Raw genomic sequence first — 18971 nt, forward strand, 5'->3', positions numbered from 1 at the left:
CAATCTGGAAAGCAGAGGACTTTGAAGCAAGGAATAGAGCAATTTTAGATGAAGGAGTGAAACAAATTTTAATCCAAAAAGCTTTTACTTTTTTACAAGTCCACCATATGTGATAATACGTTGCATCATCACAACCACACCTCCAGCATTTAGGCTGATAATTTGAATACATAGATGCCAATTTCTTAGGATCTAAATGCCATCTATAAAACATCTTATAAAAATTCTCCCTTAAATTTTGTGCCTGTGTAAATTTTACATTTCTGACCCATATTGTTTCCCAAGTATCCATCGTTATTGGTTCTTGAATATTCTGGGCCCATTTTATCATACAATCTTTAACAAGTTCCATTTCTGAATCTAATTCTATCAATGCATTATATATCCTTCTTATATATGCAGGACTTTGATCTCTAATTTGTTTAACCAAATTTTCATCTAGTACAGAAATACCAATTTTCTGATCCTGTTTCCATCTAGCTTGTAACTGCCCATACTGAAACCAAGTTTGTACTATCTTTTCTTCTTTTAAAATATTAAATGGCTTTAATTGCCAGACATTTCTTTCCAATCTAAGAATTTCTTTATGTGTAGTCACATCATGCTTAAATCCCACATTTATATTTTCTATCGCATGTTTAGGTATTGCCCAAATTGGAATTCTAAAGTTCAACTAGTAGAGAAAAGAATTCAGACCCAGGTCGATAGAGATGCTCTGAACCAGCCAGGCAGCCTCGTCTCACCAAAAAAACCCCTGAGCAACTGCCCGCTGAACATTTATTGACCTCCCTCTTCTCAATACCAACATTACAAAAACTCCATCAATCTCATACAAAATAGGATACATAGATAATTGGATACATAGTGAGAACTTCTCAGGTGCCTATGAGATCATTACAAAAACAAGATACTAAAAAATATATGTGAAAGCTCTATCATAGCATTTCCCAAACCTCCCACATGCCAGCCTGTGAGCCAGGAGAGTATGCTCATCACTGTAACTCATGTGGAGGCCAATAAGGGGGTTTGGGAAAGCTGAAGGCTGAGAGGCCAAATTCTTGGGAGGCCAAATTCTGGCCATTCCCACATGTCCCCTTTTTTTGTTTAATGACATAAGTAAAATGTTCAAGATAAGCTTGCATAACGTGTAAATCTTTGGCATTGAAGGCAGAGGTGTGGGATCGTCTAAGTGAGCAGCACAATGCTAGCAAAGAGGGAATACATTGGATACAGCAACACAAACTAATCAATATAACTATAGTTAAGATACCATAAACAAATAAATGTTTAAGCCAAGCTAAATCTGGTAGATATATTAAAATTGGCAAAAAGAGTATAATTTTGAATAGTAGTAGCTGGAGCACAGACAGGAACAATGCAAGAGCTAGTAACTTCATGAGCAGAGGCAGACATTTTTAAGCAAAAATTACTCTGACCAGAAATATTGGCCAGTTGTAGCCACAAATTGAATTGTCCTCTATTTGCTAAATCTTTATGAATTCCTACAGCTGAAGGAATAAAAACAAAAAAACACAGCAACAGTCCAAGTGCTGAATTGGTGTTAAGTTGCGCGATAATTGCCGACAGGAAAAGTTCTGGAGTCGGCTCTAGCTGCGCAGTAGTAAGGTCACGAAGGGCATCTGCACTGAGTGTTTTTAACATTCCCCATGTCACTGGTGGCTGAGTTCCTGCTGGCCGCGAAGGTCTTTTACGCCTTCATGGTGTTTCACCCATTGGGTTCGGGTTCAATGTCAGAGCTGGATTGAACTCTGGGAGCGGACTGCTCTGCCTTTGGTGCCAGCTCATGTTTGGCTCGGAATGGCTTCACACACCTGGCAGGCACCCACACCGGTCCTGTAGGAGTAAGAACAGATGCATACCCCCTTCCCCAAGTAATCAATTCAGCTGGTCCCTTCCAGGTTGGCTCAGGCAGCTCCTTATATAGCACTTGTGGTCATTCCAGGGGAAGCTCCTTCATAAAAAGGCTCTCTGCAGGAGTATAAGCTTGATTAGTGATCGTTAAATGATTCAAAGTAAACAACAATACTGGAATCAAAGTTTTAAGATCTGAAGGAGTAATTCCCCTTTCTTTTAAATGTTTAAACAACAAAGCTTTAAATGTACGATGTGCACGTTCCACTATAGCTTGGCCTGAACTATTGTATGGAATGCCATGTCGGAGAGAAATATCCCAAGTGCTGCAAAACTGAGAAAAAGCATTAGAAGTATACGCAGGAGCGTTGTCTGTCTTTATGACAAGCGGTCGTCCCATGACAGCCATGGCAGCGAGAAGGTGCTGAATAACATGAAAGGCAGTTTCGCCGCGAAGGGGAGTAACCCACACATAGCCAGAATAAGTATCTATGCAAACATGAAGATAGGAAGCTGGAGAAAATTGCGGAAAATGAGTAACATCCATCTGCCAGAGGGCATTGGCCTCAGTTACTCTTGGATTAACAGCATCAAAGGGAAAAGAGAGGGGGAAGGAGGAGCAAGAAGGACAGGCTGAGATAATATCACGAGCCTGAGAAAGTGGAATGTTAAAGGTAGCACGAAGAGATTTAGCATTCTGGTGAAAATAGGAATGGCTAGTCAAAGGGTCAGTAAAAAGTGAAACCACCTTAAAAGAGTGGAGAGCTGCATCTGCTCTATGGTTGCCATCAGAAATAGTATCAGAAAAACCTGTATGGGAGCGAATGTGAGCAACGAAAAATGGGGCAGTACGGTCACGCAGGAGAGTTTGAAAAGTAAGGAATAGAGAAAGCAAGTTACGGTCCAAAAGTGGGGACAGATAAGCAAATGCAATATGGTTAAAAAGATTGTAAACATATTGTGAGTCCACACTAAGATTAAAAGGAATTGTATCATGTAATTTAAAGGCTAAAATCACTGCAGCAAGTTCAGCACGCTGGGTGGATGTTTGAGAAGCTGTAAACTTAGTTTGCCATTTGCCATTAACTTGCCAAACAACCACCCCACGGGTACGAGACCCATCTGTAAATAATGTAATGATATTAGGAAGAGGGGTTGAAACCTGTGCAGACTGAAAAACAAAAGGCAATTCCTGTAATAAAACCAAACGTTGGTCCTTGGGGGGGTTAACTTTGCGAAGGGCAGAATAGATTTGATGAAGGCAATGTCGCATCACCGTGGAGACTGGAATCCGTGCGTCAGGGGTTAAATGACCTTGCAAGGCAATAAAAAGTGGACGCAACAAAGCAGTAGTTAACCCTAAAAATGGTCTAGCCCAATTAAGATGACCCAAAAAACTTGGCAATTGTACCAGAGTAAAATGAGAAGCAAAACATTTTTTGTCTTTGGCTGGATGAACTACAGCTGCAAGACCTGTAGCCAAAAGTTCTGTCTTATGAGATTCAGTTCCAATGTTCTGACACAATTTAATCATCGGAGCAATGGTAGTCTCAGGTTTGGAATAAGTTGCTTTCAGGGCTGTTTTGCAGTCCTGATTAGCATTTTCATATGCCAATTGTTTCATCAGAACGTCAGCAGCAGTTTCATTTTGAACCTTCTCAGGGAAAAGCCCTCGGGTGAAATTGCTTTGCAACCCATTTTCTGTAACACTTCTTTTCAGCTCTTTGTAAACTGCAAATGGGACAGACTCATGGACTTGCTGATTTTGAGCATTTTGGACCACGGGGCACAGCCATTAATGGCAATGCCTCCTGGATGTCCTTTGAATTTCCAGAGGCCAATGCAGACCGCGCCATTTGCTGAATAGCAGTCTGTGTTTGAGGCTGTTGAGGGTCCAAATTTTCCTGACTCTCAGAGCTCCACTGCCGTGAAGAATTATTATAAGACAGCGGTGGCTGAGGGTCTGGGGGGTACAGGATTGGTGCCTCAGGAATTATTAATTTTGGAGGGTACAAGAGAGGATTGGACAACTCAATAATAGCTTTACCGCAGAGTTGCCAAGTGTGTAGTACTGATAATGGAGTGGTTGCAGCCCGATGCAAATTTTTCCCAATTTCTTGCCAATCATTGGGATTAAGAGACCCATCTGCAGGATACCAAGGGCATAACTTACCAATGATCTTAACCAGCTCTTCCACATCCTCTTTATAGACTTTAACTGTTTGCATAGTCCTTGTCAACAAATTGCAAAGGTCAGATACCTGTTTTTTCTGTCCTGTTGAAAGAGAAGTCCCCATACTTACCTCGTTGATTCCTTAAACGGAATGAATAGTTGAACGCGTTCGTTTAGCTCCTGCCGAGCGAAGGTAAGCCAGAAGTTACAGTTTGCCTCATGGCCTCAGAGAGGGCAGCAGAATTAGAGAAAAGAATTCAGACCCAGGTCAATAGAGATGCTCTGAACCAGCCAGGCAGCCTCGTCTCACCAAAAAAACCCCTGAGCAACTGCCCGCTGAACTTTTATTCACATCCCTCTTCTCAATACCAACGTTACAAAAACTCCATCAATCTCATACAAAATAGGATACATAGATAATTGGATACATAGTGAGAACTTCTCAGGTGCCTATGAGATCATTACAAAAACAAGATACTAAAAGATATATGTGAAAGCTCTATCATAGCGTTTCCCAAACCTCCCACATGCCAGCCTGTGAGCCAGGAGAGTATGCCCATCACTGTAACTCACGTAGAGGCCAATAAGGGGGTTTGGGAAAGCTGAAGGCTGAGAGGCCAAATTCTTGGGAGGCCAAATTCTGGCCGTTCCCACACAACTTATAACGATATTTTTTCCAAACTCGCAACAGGGCATATCTTAATATATGTGTCTTAAAAACATTATCCACTTTTTATCATACAATAAATAAGCATGCCAACCATATAACAAATCATATCCTTCAATATTCAATAATCTCTCTTGTGTTAAATTGAACCAATTACTAATTGATGATAATACCGCAGCTTCATAGTATAATTTAAGATTGGGCATTTTAAGACCACCTCTTTCACGTGCATCTTGCATTATCTTAAGTTTAACTCTCGGTCTCTTCCCTGCCCAAACAAATTTATTAATACCTCTCTGCCATTCCTCCAAATTTAAATCTTTTTAAAGTATAGGTATCATTTGAAACAAAAATAAGAATTTAGGTTAAACATTCATTTTCACAGCTGCAATTCTTCCCAGTAAAGACAATTGTAGTTTTTTCCAACTATCTAATTCTTTTTGTATTTTTAAACATAACAATTCATAATTATTTTTATATAATTTCACATTTGAAGCTGAAAGATGTACCCCCAAGTATTTGTCCTTTTTAACTATTTCAAATCCCGTTAGTTTTCCCAAAACTTCCTTTTGTTCTTTGGTCATATTTTTAGACAATATTTTAGTTTTATGCCTATTTACCTTAAATCCAGAGACTTGTCCATATTGTAAAATTATTTCCATGAAATCTATAACCGATTGAGTTGGTTGACCTAATGTAATAACCAGGTCATCCGCAAACGCTTTCAATCTATAATCTTGATCTTTTATTTTCAATTCCCTTTATTTTCTTTGATTCACGTATCTTAATCAACAATATTTCCAATGTTAAAACAAACAATAATGGCGATAATGGGCAACCCTGTCTTGTACCCTTTTCAATTTTACAAGCTTCTGTTAGGCTACAATTGATTATTATTTGAGCTGTTTGTTTTTGATATATTGCCCTAATAGATTGTAAAAACTTGTCACCAAACTCCATTTTCTCCAAAACTTTAAATAAAAATTGCCAATTTAATTGATCAAATGCTTTTTCAGCATCCAGAAAAATCAGCGCTGCAGGGACTTGATTATTTCTTTCCAAATATTCTAATAAATTTACAATATGTCTCACATTATTTTTCATTTGCCTACCACTTATAAAACCTGTTTGATCAGAATAAATCATTTGCTGCATAACCCCCATTAATCTATTTGCTAAAATCTTTGCAAATATTTTATAATCATTATTTAAAAACGATATAGGCCTAAAGTTTTTAAGTTGAACAAGATCTTGATCTTCCTTCGGAATCAAAGTTATAAATGCTGTTTTCCACGATGGAGGCACTTCTCCTCCAGATTGTATTGTTCTAAATAACTCTTTTAAAGGCTCCACCATTTATGATTGTAAATTTTTATAATAAATAGCTGATAAACCATCTGTTCCGGGTGCCTTACCCACTTTTAATTGTTTAATTGCTAAAATAATTTCTTCAACAGTTATCAATTGATTCATCCCTTCCCGTTGCTCTTGCATAAGTATTGGGATATTCACATCCTGTAAATAACTATCCATATCTAAATCCTGCTTTATATCCCTAGCAAATAATTTAGAATAAAATTCAACAAAAGCCTTTTTTTTAATTAAAGAGTTTTACAGATACATTTTAAACATAAAAAACATAAAAACCCATCCCCCCAACCCCACCCAATTCCCCCTCCCTCTCCCTCCCCCCCTGACTTCCCAGAGCAAATACAGGGTATTAACCCTAACAATCTTAAACTATAATATGCAAACTAACTATAATAACACTTTAAGTCCTATCGCACTTTAACTCTCCTTAAAAATAACTAAATAATAACAAATCTTCTAAATCTAATACTCATTCAAATGCTAAATGAAACTTTTTGGTCCCATATTTATTCTGGATATAATCAATCCATCTTCTCCATTCCAAAATATATCTTTGTTGCGAATGGTCTTTCAAATATGCTGAGATTTTCGCCATTTCTGTCAGGTTCGAAACTTTTAAGGTCCATTCTTCTATAGTAGGCAAATCCTCCTTCTTCCAATATTGCGCAACCAAAAGTCTTGGTGCCGTTATTAAATTCAGCATCAATTTAGTTTCTAAAGCAGTAGAGTCAATAGTAATACCCAGCAAAAATAATTGTGGAGAAAATTTTATCTTTTTCTTAAATATCTTCTGCATATTCCACCAAATTTTAATCCAAAAAGCTCTTACTTTTTTACAAGTCCACCATATATGATAATACGTTGCATCATCACAACCACACCTCCAGCATTTAGGCTGATAATTTGAATACATAGATGCCAATTTTTTAGGATCTAAATGCCATCTATAAAACATCTTATAAAAATTCTCTCTTAAATTTTGTGCCTGTGTAAATTTTACATTTCTGACCCATATTGTTTCCCAAGTATCCATCGTTCTTGGTTCTTGAATATTCTGGGCCCATTTTATCATACAATCTTTAACAAGTTCCATTTCTGAATCTAATTCTATCAATGCATTTTATATCCTTCTTATATGTGCAGGACTTTGATCTCTAATTTGTTTAACCAAATTTTCATCTACTATAGAAATACCAAATTTCTGATCCTGTTTCCATCTAGCTTGTAACTGCCCATATTGAAACCAAATTTGTACTATCTTTTCTTCTTTAAAATATTAAATGGCTTTAATTGCCAGACATTTCTTTCCAATCTAAGAATTTCTTTATATGTAGTCACATCATGCTTAAATCCCACATTTATATTTTCTATCGCATGTTTAGGTATTGCCCAAATTGGAATTTTAAAGTTCAACTTATAATGATATTTTTTCCACACTTGCAACAGAGCGTATCTTAATATATGTGTCTTAAAAACATTATCCACTTTTTTATCATACAATAAATAAGCATACCAACCACCTAACAAATCATATCCTTCAATATTCAATAATCTCTCTTGTGTTGAATAGAACCAATTAGTAATTGATGATAATACCGCAGCTTCATAGTGTAATTTAAGATTAGGCATTTTAAGACCACCTCTTTCACGTGCATCTTGCATTATCTTAAGTTTAACTCTCGGTCTCTTCCCTGCCCAAACAAATTTGCTAATACCTCTCTGCCATTCCTCCAAATTTGAATCTTTTTTAAGTATAGGTATCATTTGAAACAAAAATAAAAATTTTGGCAAAACATTCATTTTCACTGCTGCGATTCTTCCCAATAAAGACAATTGTAATTTTTTCCAACTATCTAACTCTTTTTGTATTTTCAACCATAACAGTTCATAATTATTTTTATATAATTTCACATTTGAAGCTGAAAGATATACCCCCAAATATTTAGTTTTTTTAACTATTTCAAATCCTGTTAATTTTTCTAGATCAACCTTTTGTTACAGTCATATTTTTAGACAATATTTTAGTTTTTTGCGTATTTATCTTAAATCCAGAAACTTTTCCATATAACAATATTATCTCCATCAGATCTACAACCGAGTAAGTCGGTTGACTTAATGTAATAACCAAGTCATCCGCAAACGCTCTCAATCTATAATCTTGATCTTTTATTTTAATTACCTTAATTTTATTTGAGTCACGTATCTTAATAATATTTCCAATGTTAAAACAAACAACAAAGGTGACAACAGACACCCCTGTCTTGTACCCTTTTCAATTTTACATGCTTCTGTCAAACTGCCATTGACTATTATTTGAGCTGTTTGCTTCTGATATGTCGCCCTAATAGGTTGTAAAAAATAAGCCCCAAACTCCATTTTCTCCAGTACCTTAAATAAAAATTGCCAATCCAATTGATCAAAAGCTTTTTCAGCATCCAAAAAAATCAGCGCTGCAGAGACCTGGTTATTTCTTTCCAAAAATTCCAATAAATCTACAATATGTCTCATATTATTCTTCATTTGTCTACCACTTATAAATCCTGTTTAGTCACTATGAATCATTTGCTGCATTACTTTCATTAATCTATTTGCTAAATTTTTTGCAAATATCTTGTAGTCAGTATTTAAGAGCGATATTGGCCTATAATGTTTGGTTTGGGTAAGATCTTGATCTTCCTTCGGAATCAGTGATATAAAAGCCGTTTTCCACAATGGAGGCACTTCTCCTCCAGATTGGATTGTTCTAAATAATTCTTTTAAAGGTTCCACCATTTCTAGCTGTAAATCTTTATAATAAACAGCAGTCAAGCCATCTGTTCCTGGTGCTTTCCCCACCTTTAATTGTTTAATTGCTAAAATAATTTCTTCAGCATTTATCAATTGATTCATCCCTTCCCTTTGCTCTTGTGTAAGAACAGGGATATTCACTTCTTGTAGATATCTATCTATATCTATACCTTGAATTTTATCCCTAGCATATAACTTAGAATAGAATTCAACAAAAGCCTTTTTAATAAGATTTTGCTGAAACACCTCTTTTCCCTTATATTCTATTTTATCTATGTTACGTGACCTTTGTTTTTTCCTTAACAAATAAGCTAGCCACCTACCCGGCTTATTAGCATTACAAAAAGTATTATGTTTAACATACCGTAGGTTGGTTGCCACTTGATCTGCCATCAACGTATTAAACTGACCTCTTAACAAAGTAATTGCTTCTTTCATCCTCTTGTCAGATGGATTCAAAATTAGAGCCTTCTCTTTCCTCTTAATTTCCTGCTCTAACTCTTTACGCTTATATTCCAATTTACGCCTGTTTGTTATTCAAATATATTAACACTCCTCTCATATAAGCTTTGCTTGCATCCCAAACCATTTCAATAGAGGTACCCTTATGCATGTTTATATTTAAAAATTCGTTCATCTGTTTTTTACATTTATTATTATTATTATTATTATTATTATTATTATTATTATTATTATTATTATTATTATTATTATTATTATTATTATTATTATTATTATTAATTTTATTTGTATACCGCCCTTCTCCCGAAGGACTCAGGGTGGTGAACAGGGCAATACATGTTAAAAAGACAGAATACAGAAATTAAAAAAGATTAAACAAAGTGCCCAGAACTCTTAAATAGATTAAAACACATTTAAAAGTAATAAAACCCAACCCCCTCCCATGAGGCCAGGCCAGCTTGTTCAAAGAGATACGTCTTTAGATCGCGCCAGAAGGAGCGAAGGTCGGGCGCCATCCGGAGCTCAACCGGAAGACGGTTCCATAAATCCAGCGCGCCCACAGAGAACGCCCTCCCCCTGGGGGCCACCAGTCGGCATTCTTTGACCGGTGGCACCCTGAGGAGACCCTCTCTGTGGGAGCGTATTGGGCGGAGGGAGGTTGATGCCGGCCGCAGGTGCTCCCGAAGGTATTCCGGACCCATGCCATGTAGGGCTTTGTAGGTCAATACCAGCACCTTGAACCTCACCCGGAAGACAACTGGGAGCCAATGCAGCTCACGGAGCAGGGGTGTAACATGGGGGTATTGGGAGACGCCCAACACAACTCTCGTGGCTGCATTCTGTACCAGTTGGAGCCTCCGAGTGGTCTTCAAGGGCAGCCCCATGTAGAGAGCGTTGCAGTAGTCTAAACGAGAGGTCATGAGCGCATGAGTGACCGTACGCAGGGCATCCCGGTCTAGATAGGGCCGCAACTGGCGCAGCAGGCAAACCTGGGCGAAGGCCCCCCTAGTCACAGCCACTATGTGATCTTCCAAAGTAAGCCGTGAATCTAGGAGGACTCCCAAGTTGCGAGCCCTATCTACGGGGGGTAATAGCTCACCCCCCATAGAAAGAGATGGGATATTCTGAATATCCCGGGATGCCGGTATGCACAGCCACTCAGTCTTGTCGGGGTTGAGGTGAAGTCTGTTCCTCCCCATCCAGACCCGAACCGCTTCCAGGCAACGGGACATCACGTCGAGGGCATCACTGGGGTGGTTTGGGGTCGAAATAAAAAGCTGGTTATCATCAGCATACTGATGATACCCAACTCCAAAACCACGAATGATCTCACCCAGCGGTTTCATGTAGATGTTGAACAGGAGAGGCGAGAGGACCGACCCCTGAGGAACTCCACAAGCGAGAGGCCTCGAGGTCGACCTCTGCCCCCCTGCCAACACCGACTGCGAACGTCCCAAGAGATAGGAGGAGAACCACTGAAAGACTGTGCCTCCCACTCCCAATCCCCTGAGACGCCGCAGCAGGATACCATGGTCGATGGTATCGAACGCCGCTGAGAGGTCTAATAGGACTAGAACAGAGGAATATCCCCTGTCCCGGGCCCTCCAGAGATCATTCACCAGAGCGACCAATGCCGTCTCCGTGCTGTGCCCGGGCCTGAAACCCGATTGGTACGGGTCTAGATAATCCGCTTCATCCAGGACCAGAGGGAGCTGATGCGCCACCACACTCTCAACAACCTTCACAAGAAAGCGAAGGTTGGAGACCGGACGAAAGTTATTTAACACAGCTGGGTCCAAGGCAGGCTTCTTGAGGAGAGGTCTCACCACCGCCTCCTTCAAGACGGCGGGGAAACTGCCCTCACTCAAAGAGGCAGATATAACCGCCTGGAACCAGTCTCGTGTCCCCTCCCGACCTGCATAAACCAGCCAGGAAGGGCACGGGTCCAATAAACATGTGGTGGAGCTCAACCTCCCCATAATCCTGTCCACTTCCTCTGGAGTCACAGAATCAAACTCCTCCCAGATAATATCGACAAGACCGCCCGTGTCCTGATCGTCAGACTCTGCCCAGTCGGAGTCCAGACCGGTCCGAATCCGAGCGATTTTGTCCGACAGATGTTGACTAAACTCCTCGGCACGACCCTGCAAGGGTTCCTCCCTCACCTCCTGATTAAGGAGCGAGCGGGTCACTCTAAACAGGGCAGCCGGGCGGTTATCTGTGGACACGATAAGGGTAGCGAAGTGGTTAGACCTCGCTGCCCTTATCGCTGCGAGATAAGACCTCATATAGGTTCTTAGTCGCAATCGGTCGGATTCGGATCGGCTGGACGTCCAACAGCTCTCTAGGCCCCGTCTCTTCATCCACACTTTCTTGACATCTAAACAGATTTTCATTCAATCTCCAAGACCTCCTATCTCCACTCTTTTTATCCAATTCCAACCATACTGGACTATGATCTGATAGTATTCTTGGACATATCTTAATCTTCTTAATCCTGGAAAAAATCATTAGTTGTTAATACAAAATCAATCCTGGAAAAAGATTGATGTCTATCAGAAAAAAGGTAAAATCTTTTTCCTCTAAATTTCTTTCTCTCCAAACATCTCTCAATTCCAAGTCATCTTTCATCTCAAAAAAAGATTTAGGTAATTTAGCATGATTTGGTGTACTTTTGAAAAGGCCTTTTTTGTCTTTCTGTGTGTCCAGGACTCCATTCCAGTCTCCCATCAAAATACACGATTTATAATCCCATTGAATTATCTTACTATGGAAAAGTTTATAAAATTCTCCTTGCTGTTGATTAGGTGCATATAATCCAACTAAAAGTATTTTCTTGCCTTCTATTAAAAGTTCAATTATAACATCTCTTCCTTGTTTATCAGTTTCAATTAAGTTAGCTGTTAAATTCTTCTTCACATAAATAACTACTCCATTTTTCTTATTTGAAGCAGACGCGCTGAACTGTGTACCCAATCTAGAGTTTATCAAATATTTTTGATCTGATGCACGAATATGCGTTTCCTGTAAACAAATAACATCATTTTTAAATTGTTTCAAATACTGAAATACTTTCTCTTTTGTGGGGAGTTTAATCCATTAACATTCCAGGTTAGAAACTTTGTCGCCATCTTTTGCGACCTGAAGCTTTCAGAGCGCATCTTGCAAAACCACCTGCACCTGCTTCTTCGGTCTTGCTCCTCCCACTGCTTCACTATAGGTAGATTCTTGAGATATGATTGTAGCTTTCTGTTGTTCTTGTTCTTGTCTCATTCGTCTGATTGCAGCCCGTGTCATTCTTTGTTCCTTAACCTCTTCTGACGACGTCTGGGGCTGCTCAACTTCTAAAATTTGCTGGGATTCTTTAACCATCCGTGAAACAACTTCTTCATCTCCTTGTGTAGTCTCCATTTGAGTCTGACACGCTCCTTCTTCCTTCCTTCCTTTAAATTCTGGAGATGGCGGAGGACCTGCCTTCAATACATTAGAATAAAAATCTCGTGCCTTCAAAACTGTATTAAGACGATATCTCATTCCAGCATAATTCACCACCAAGCCTGCTGGTATCTCCCCTCTAAACTGAAGCTGCCGTTTCTTTAATTCATCTGCCAAAAAAAGCAAATTCTTTTCTTTTCCTTAAAATTCTTGGTGGAATCTCTTTCAAAATTAAAACTTCTTGCTCAGCCACTTTAAATCTATTATTGTAAAAAGTTTGAATAATCACATTTCTAATCGATCTCTTTGTAAAGTAGACCATCACATCTCTAGGTAATTTTCTTTGTCTGGCAATCCAAGAATTGACACAAAATATTTTGTCTATATCCCCCATAATATCTTCCGCTTGACACTCCAAGATTGGTTTGAGAGCTTGTGCCAATAACTCTTTCAAATTTTCCTTTGGGTCCTCTTTCAATCCTCTAATCCTCAAAGCAAACTCCATATCTCTATATTGTATCATAACTACGTCATCATCAATCTTTTCCATCTTATTTTCGGCTTCCAACATTTTAGCATCCAATCTCAGATTATTTTTATTCACCTCTTCCACACGCTCATCCAGACGCTCAATACAAACTGCAAGTCCCTGAAATGCAGCCAAAATGTCTGCTCTTATTTCAGTATTCTTCTCCTCAATAAGTTCAGCTATTTGCTGAGATTGTATTTTTAAAGCATCTTGTAAATCTTAATGTTAATGCAAGTGCGGGTGCCACAGGAGGGGGCATCAAAGCCTGTAATGAAGAATGCTGAACTGGTGAAACACCAGCACTTTTAGTAACAGAAGCTTTAGTTGATTTAGAAGCCATTTTAACACCCAGTTAATTTTTGTTGCGCACTTTCACTTTCCATCCCACTTGCAACTTTATTTCCCTGTTGAATGTCCAATTCTTTAAAATCACTTATTAGATCAGTTCCAAATATTTATAAGGGGTGATTGTAAAAAAAGGCACAATTTCTTTCTTCTCAACCTATATAATATTTCTCCTGTCCTTTTATTCTTCCCGTTGTCACTAAAAATTCACTCCTACGTCATCTTACTTTTCTTTCAAAGTAAACCGGAGTTAAAGTTCAAATACTTGCTGTTTCAATATTCTCCTGCACAGCTCTGCCTGCATCCAAGTAATCCAAAGTTAAATGTTGATTGCAGGGATGTTTGCAGTGTCCTGCTCTGCTCCAAAGCCTTGGAGCAAAGGAGTCCCCGTGTCTGGAGCAAATTCAGGCTACGGGGGGGCTCTCACCCTTCAACCCCCAGAATTTTAACTCTGGGGGTCTAGGGGAGCTCTACCCCTACCTGAACGCTCACCCTCCCCTCTTCTCCCGAGCAGAGGGTTTCCGAACTGCAAAACAGCTGATCGTCGTTGTTTTAGCGATTCAAACGGAAAGCAACGGGGCTGGCGGCCAAAACGGCCACCATCGATGAAGCCTTGCCACCCGGAAGTCAACAAAAGCCTTTTTAATGAGATTTTGCTGAAACACCTCTTTGTCCTTATATTCTATCTTATCTATATTACGTGATCTTTGTTTTTTCCTTAATAAGTAAGCTAACCACCTACCCGGCTTATTAGCATTGTTAAAAGTATTATGTTTGGCATATCGTAAATTAGTTTCTACTTGATCTGCCATTAACATATCAAACTGTCCTCTTAGCAGATTAATTACATCTTTCAACCTCTTGTCAGATGGGTTCAAAATAAGAGCTTTCTTTTTCATCTTTATTTCCTCCTCTATTTCTTTACGCTTATATTCCATTCTATGTCTATGTTTATTATTCAAATATATTAACACTCCTCTCATATAAGCTTTACTTGCATACCAAACCATTTCAATGGGAGTATCCTTATGCATATTCATAATAAAAAATTCTCTCATCTGCTTTTTACATTCTTCCACATTCTCTTCATATCTAAATAAATTTTCATTTAGCCTCCATGATCTTCTTTCCCCCTTGCCCTTATCCAATTCCATCCAGACTGGACTATGATCTGATAGAGTTCTTGAACATATCTTAATCTTCTTAATCCTAGAAAAAAAATCATTAGAAGTTAATACAAAATCAATCCTAGAAAAAGATTAATGTCTATCAGAAAAAAAAGTAAAATCCTTTTCTTCCAAATTTCGTTCTCTCCAGACATCTCGCAATTCCAAGTCATCTTTCAAATCAAAAAAGATTTTGGTAATCTGGCGTGGCTTGGAGTATTTTTTAAAAACCGTTTTTTATCTTTCTGAGTGTCCAGCACTCCATTCCAATCTCCCATCAAAATGTACGATTTATAATCCCATTGAATTATTTTATCATGTAACAGTTTGTAAAATTCTCCTTGCTGTTGATTAGGTGCATATACTCCAGTTAAAAGTGTTTTCTTTCCTTCTATTAATAGTTCAATTATGATATATCTTCCTTGTTTATCTGCTTCAATTAAATTAGCTGTTATGTCTTTCTTTACATAAATAACTAACCCATTTTTCTTCTCTGGAGCAGATGCAATAAATTGTATACCCAGTCTAGAATTTATCAAATATTTTTGATCAGATACGCGAATATGTGTTTCTTGCAAACATATAACATCATTTTAAAATTGTTTCAAGTACTGAAATACTTTCTTTCTCTTTTGTGGTGAATTTAATGCATTAACATTCCAAGTTAGAAACTTTGTCACCATCTTTTGCGACTTGAAGCTTTCGGAGCATTTCTTGCAGATCCACAGACATCTGCCTCTTTGGCCTAGCTCCTCCCACTGCTTCACTAGAAATGGGTTCCTGACTTGTAGTTATTGAACACTGTTGCTGTTGTTGTTTTTGTTGTTCCTTACGTCTAGATGCAGCCCGTGTCACTCTTTGGGTCTTAGATTCTTCCATTAAAGTCATGGGTTGCACAATTTCCGAGATATGCTGTACTTCTTGTATCTGTTGCTCTTCTACTTCTTTTCCTCCTTTAACTTCTTCTTTTCCTCCTTTAACTTCTTCTTTTCCTCCTTTAACTTCTTCTTTTCCTCCTTTAACTTCTTCTTTTCCTCCTTTAACTTCTTCTTTTCCTCCTTTAACTTCTTCTTTTCCTCCTTTAACTTCTTCTTTTCCTCCTTTAACTTCTTCTTTTCCTCCTTTAACTTCTGAAGATGGCGGTGAACCTGCTTTCAAAACATTAGAATAAAAATCACGTGCCTTCAGGACTGTATTAAGACGATATCTTACTCCAGCATAATTCACCACAATCCCCATTGGTATCTCCCATCTGAACTGAAGCTGTTGTTTTTTTAATTCATCTGCCAAAAAAACAAAATCTTTCCTTTTTCTCAAATTTCTTGGGGGAATCTCTTTCAGAATCAAAACCTCCTGATTAGCCACTTTAAATCTATTGTTGTAAAAAGCTTGAATGATCTGATTTCTGATCTTTCTCTTTGTAAAGTACACAACCACATCTCTTGGCAGTTTCCTTTGCCTAGCGATCCAAGAATTAACACGGAATACTTTATCCATCTCCACAAAAAAATTTTCCGGTTGAATTCCCAAAATAGGCGCCAGAGCATCCACCAACATCTCTTCCAGATTTTCCTGTGGATTTTCTCTTAAGCCTCTAATCCTCAGGGCAAACTCCATGTCTCTGTATTGTGTCATAACCACATCATCATCCATTTTCTCTATTTTATTCTCAACATCAGACATTTTAGCCTCCAGCATCAAATTATTCTGTTTCACTTCTTCCACATGTTCATCCAGACTCTCAATGCAACCTGAGAGCCCTTGAAATGCCATCAAAATGTCCTCCCATATTTCCTTATTTTTTCTTCAATAAGTTCTGCCACCTGCTCATATATTTTTTCAGACTGAAGTTTTAAAGCATCTTTTAAAGAATCTTGTAAGTCTTTTAAAGTCAGTGGAGGTGCAGCAGCTGCAGCAGGTAACATCAAAGATTGAATTCCAGATTGCTGAACAAGTGATGCCCCCGGACTTTTAGAAACAGGAATTCTAGGCAGTTTGGAGGCCATTTTAGCACCTAATTAACTTTTTTACACACTTTCACTTTTCCGCCCTCTTGCAATTGTAATTTAAATGTTAAATATCCAAGTCTTCTAGTCACTTTTAAACAGCTCCAAAATTTGACAAAATCTTAAAGTTCTGAAAATCCACTTTAGATATTCCTCCTTAGTATCCAAACAATCACTTTCACTTTGAGAAAAAAAAGAAAGAAAAATGATACTTTCAATGCTTGTTACAAAGAATCACTCAGGCACCATCTTTCCGTCCTTTTTAAAATTGAAATAGGAAAAAAAGTTAAAGTTCCAGAGTTAAAGTCTTATACTTGCTGTTTATATTGCTCCCGCATCTGCTCCGCCTGCATCAATTACTCCAAAAAACAAACAAATCCAGCAGGAGTGGATTCAGCGTCTTGTTCTGCTTAAAAGCAGAAAAATCCTCCGACCTGGAGTGTTTCCGGGCTTCGGGGGGGCTCTCACCCTTCAAGCCCCAGAATAAACATTCTGGGGCTCTAGGGGAGCTCTACCCCTACCCAGAGACTCCCCTTCCCCTCTTCGCCAGACGGGAAGGGTTTTAAGCTGCGGAACAGCTGATCGTCGGCTGCTTCGCGGCTTTAACAAAATTGGAAGGCTGGAGGTCGATCCCGACCATCCTCGATGCTGAAGCACCACCCGGAAGTCCCCAGAAAATGGATTTTTTTCAGTCAATGTAAATAGACTAAACTCCCCATCAAAAAGAAATAAATTTTTCAGGAAATTACAGAAATTGAACATAGACATAATTTGTCTGCAAGAGACACACATAAAAGAACAGCACCATAAATTATTGGAATATTCAAAAATTTGGAAACTTTATTATACATCAGCACATCAGAATAAAAGAGGGGTCGCTGTATATATCAAAGAGACAATAGATTCTAAATTAATATACTCAGATAAAGAAGGAAGAATCGTAATGGTAGAAATATATCTGCACCAAAAGCAAATATTGTTAGTGGCAATTTATGCACCAAATAATAATCAAGAAGAATTTTACCAAAGCCTACATAGAAAAATAATAGAAATGGAGTACCATAATATCTTTCTAGTAGGAGATTTCAATGCGATAGTAGACTGAACAATTGACTATAAAAGCAATAAAACAGGAAAAACCAGAAGAAGAAGACTACCCAGGACATTTTTTGATATGAAAGTGGAAATTGGAATTCAAGACACCTGGAGGGAAATCACCCCACAAAAATTACAATACACCTTTTACTCAAATAGCCAAAAATCCTGGTCAAGAATCGATATGATTTCGATGACGTCTGACTTGAGGATAAATATACAGGATACTGAGATAGAAATAGGCACGTGGACAAACCATAATCCCCTAAAAGTGATATGGAAAGGAATACAAAAAAGACCAAGATGGATTTTAAACCAATCTATATTAAAAGAAAGAGAATTTATAGAATCTAAGAGCAAAGCAATTTAAAGGAAAAGGGTGCATCTCCATATGTTGTCAAAGCAAGAACATCTGATGTTAGCAGTGTTGACAGTTTATTTGAAAATTTCAAATTTCAAAATTTACAGTGTTGAATAGGATTTAAATGCAAGTGAGGTAGCTATCTAGATAAAGTTTTTAATCCACAGATGTATAAATCCACAGCTCTATAAAATGATAGATAAATATATACTGTAAATAACAGATGAATAAAGGGATGAGAGAAAAATAAGATTTCAGCTGAAAATAATGAGGAAAATTGTACAGGTCAAACTTGAAAAATTAGAATATCGTGCAAAAGTTCATTTATTTCAGTAATGCAGCATAAAAGGGGAAACTAATATATGAGATAGACTCATTACATGCAAAGCAAGGTAGTTCAAGCCGTGATTTGTCATAATTGTGATGATTATGGTGTACAGCTCATGAAAACCCCAAATCCACAATCTCAGAAAATTAGAATATTGTGAAAAGGTGCAATATTCTAGGCTCAAAGTGTCCCACTCTAATCAGCTAATTAAACTATAACACCTGCAAAGGGTTCCTGATCCTTTAAATGGTCTCTCAGTCTGGTTCAGTAGGAATCACAATCATGGGGAAGACTGCTGACCTGACAGTTGTGCAGAAAACCATCATTGACACCCTCCATAAGGAGGGAAAGCCTCAAAAGGTAATTGCAAAAGA

The sequence above is a fragment of the Vipera berus genome (genome assembly GCF_964194415.1).
Source record: "Vipera berus genome assembly, chromosome: W".
In the NCBI taxonomy this organism is placed as follows: domain Eukaryota; kingdom Metazoa; phylum Chordata; class Lepidosauria; order Squamata; family Viperidae; genus Vipera; species Vipera berus.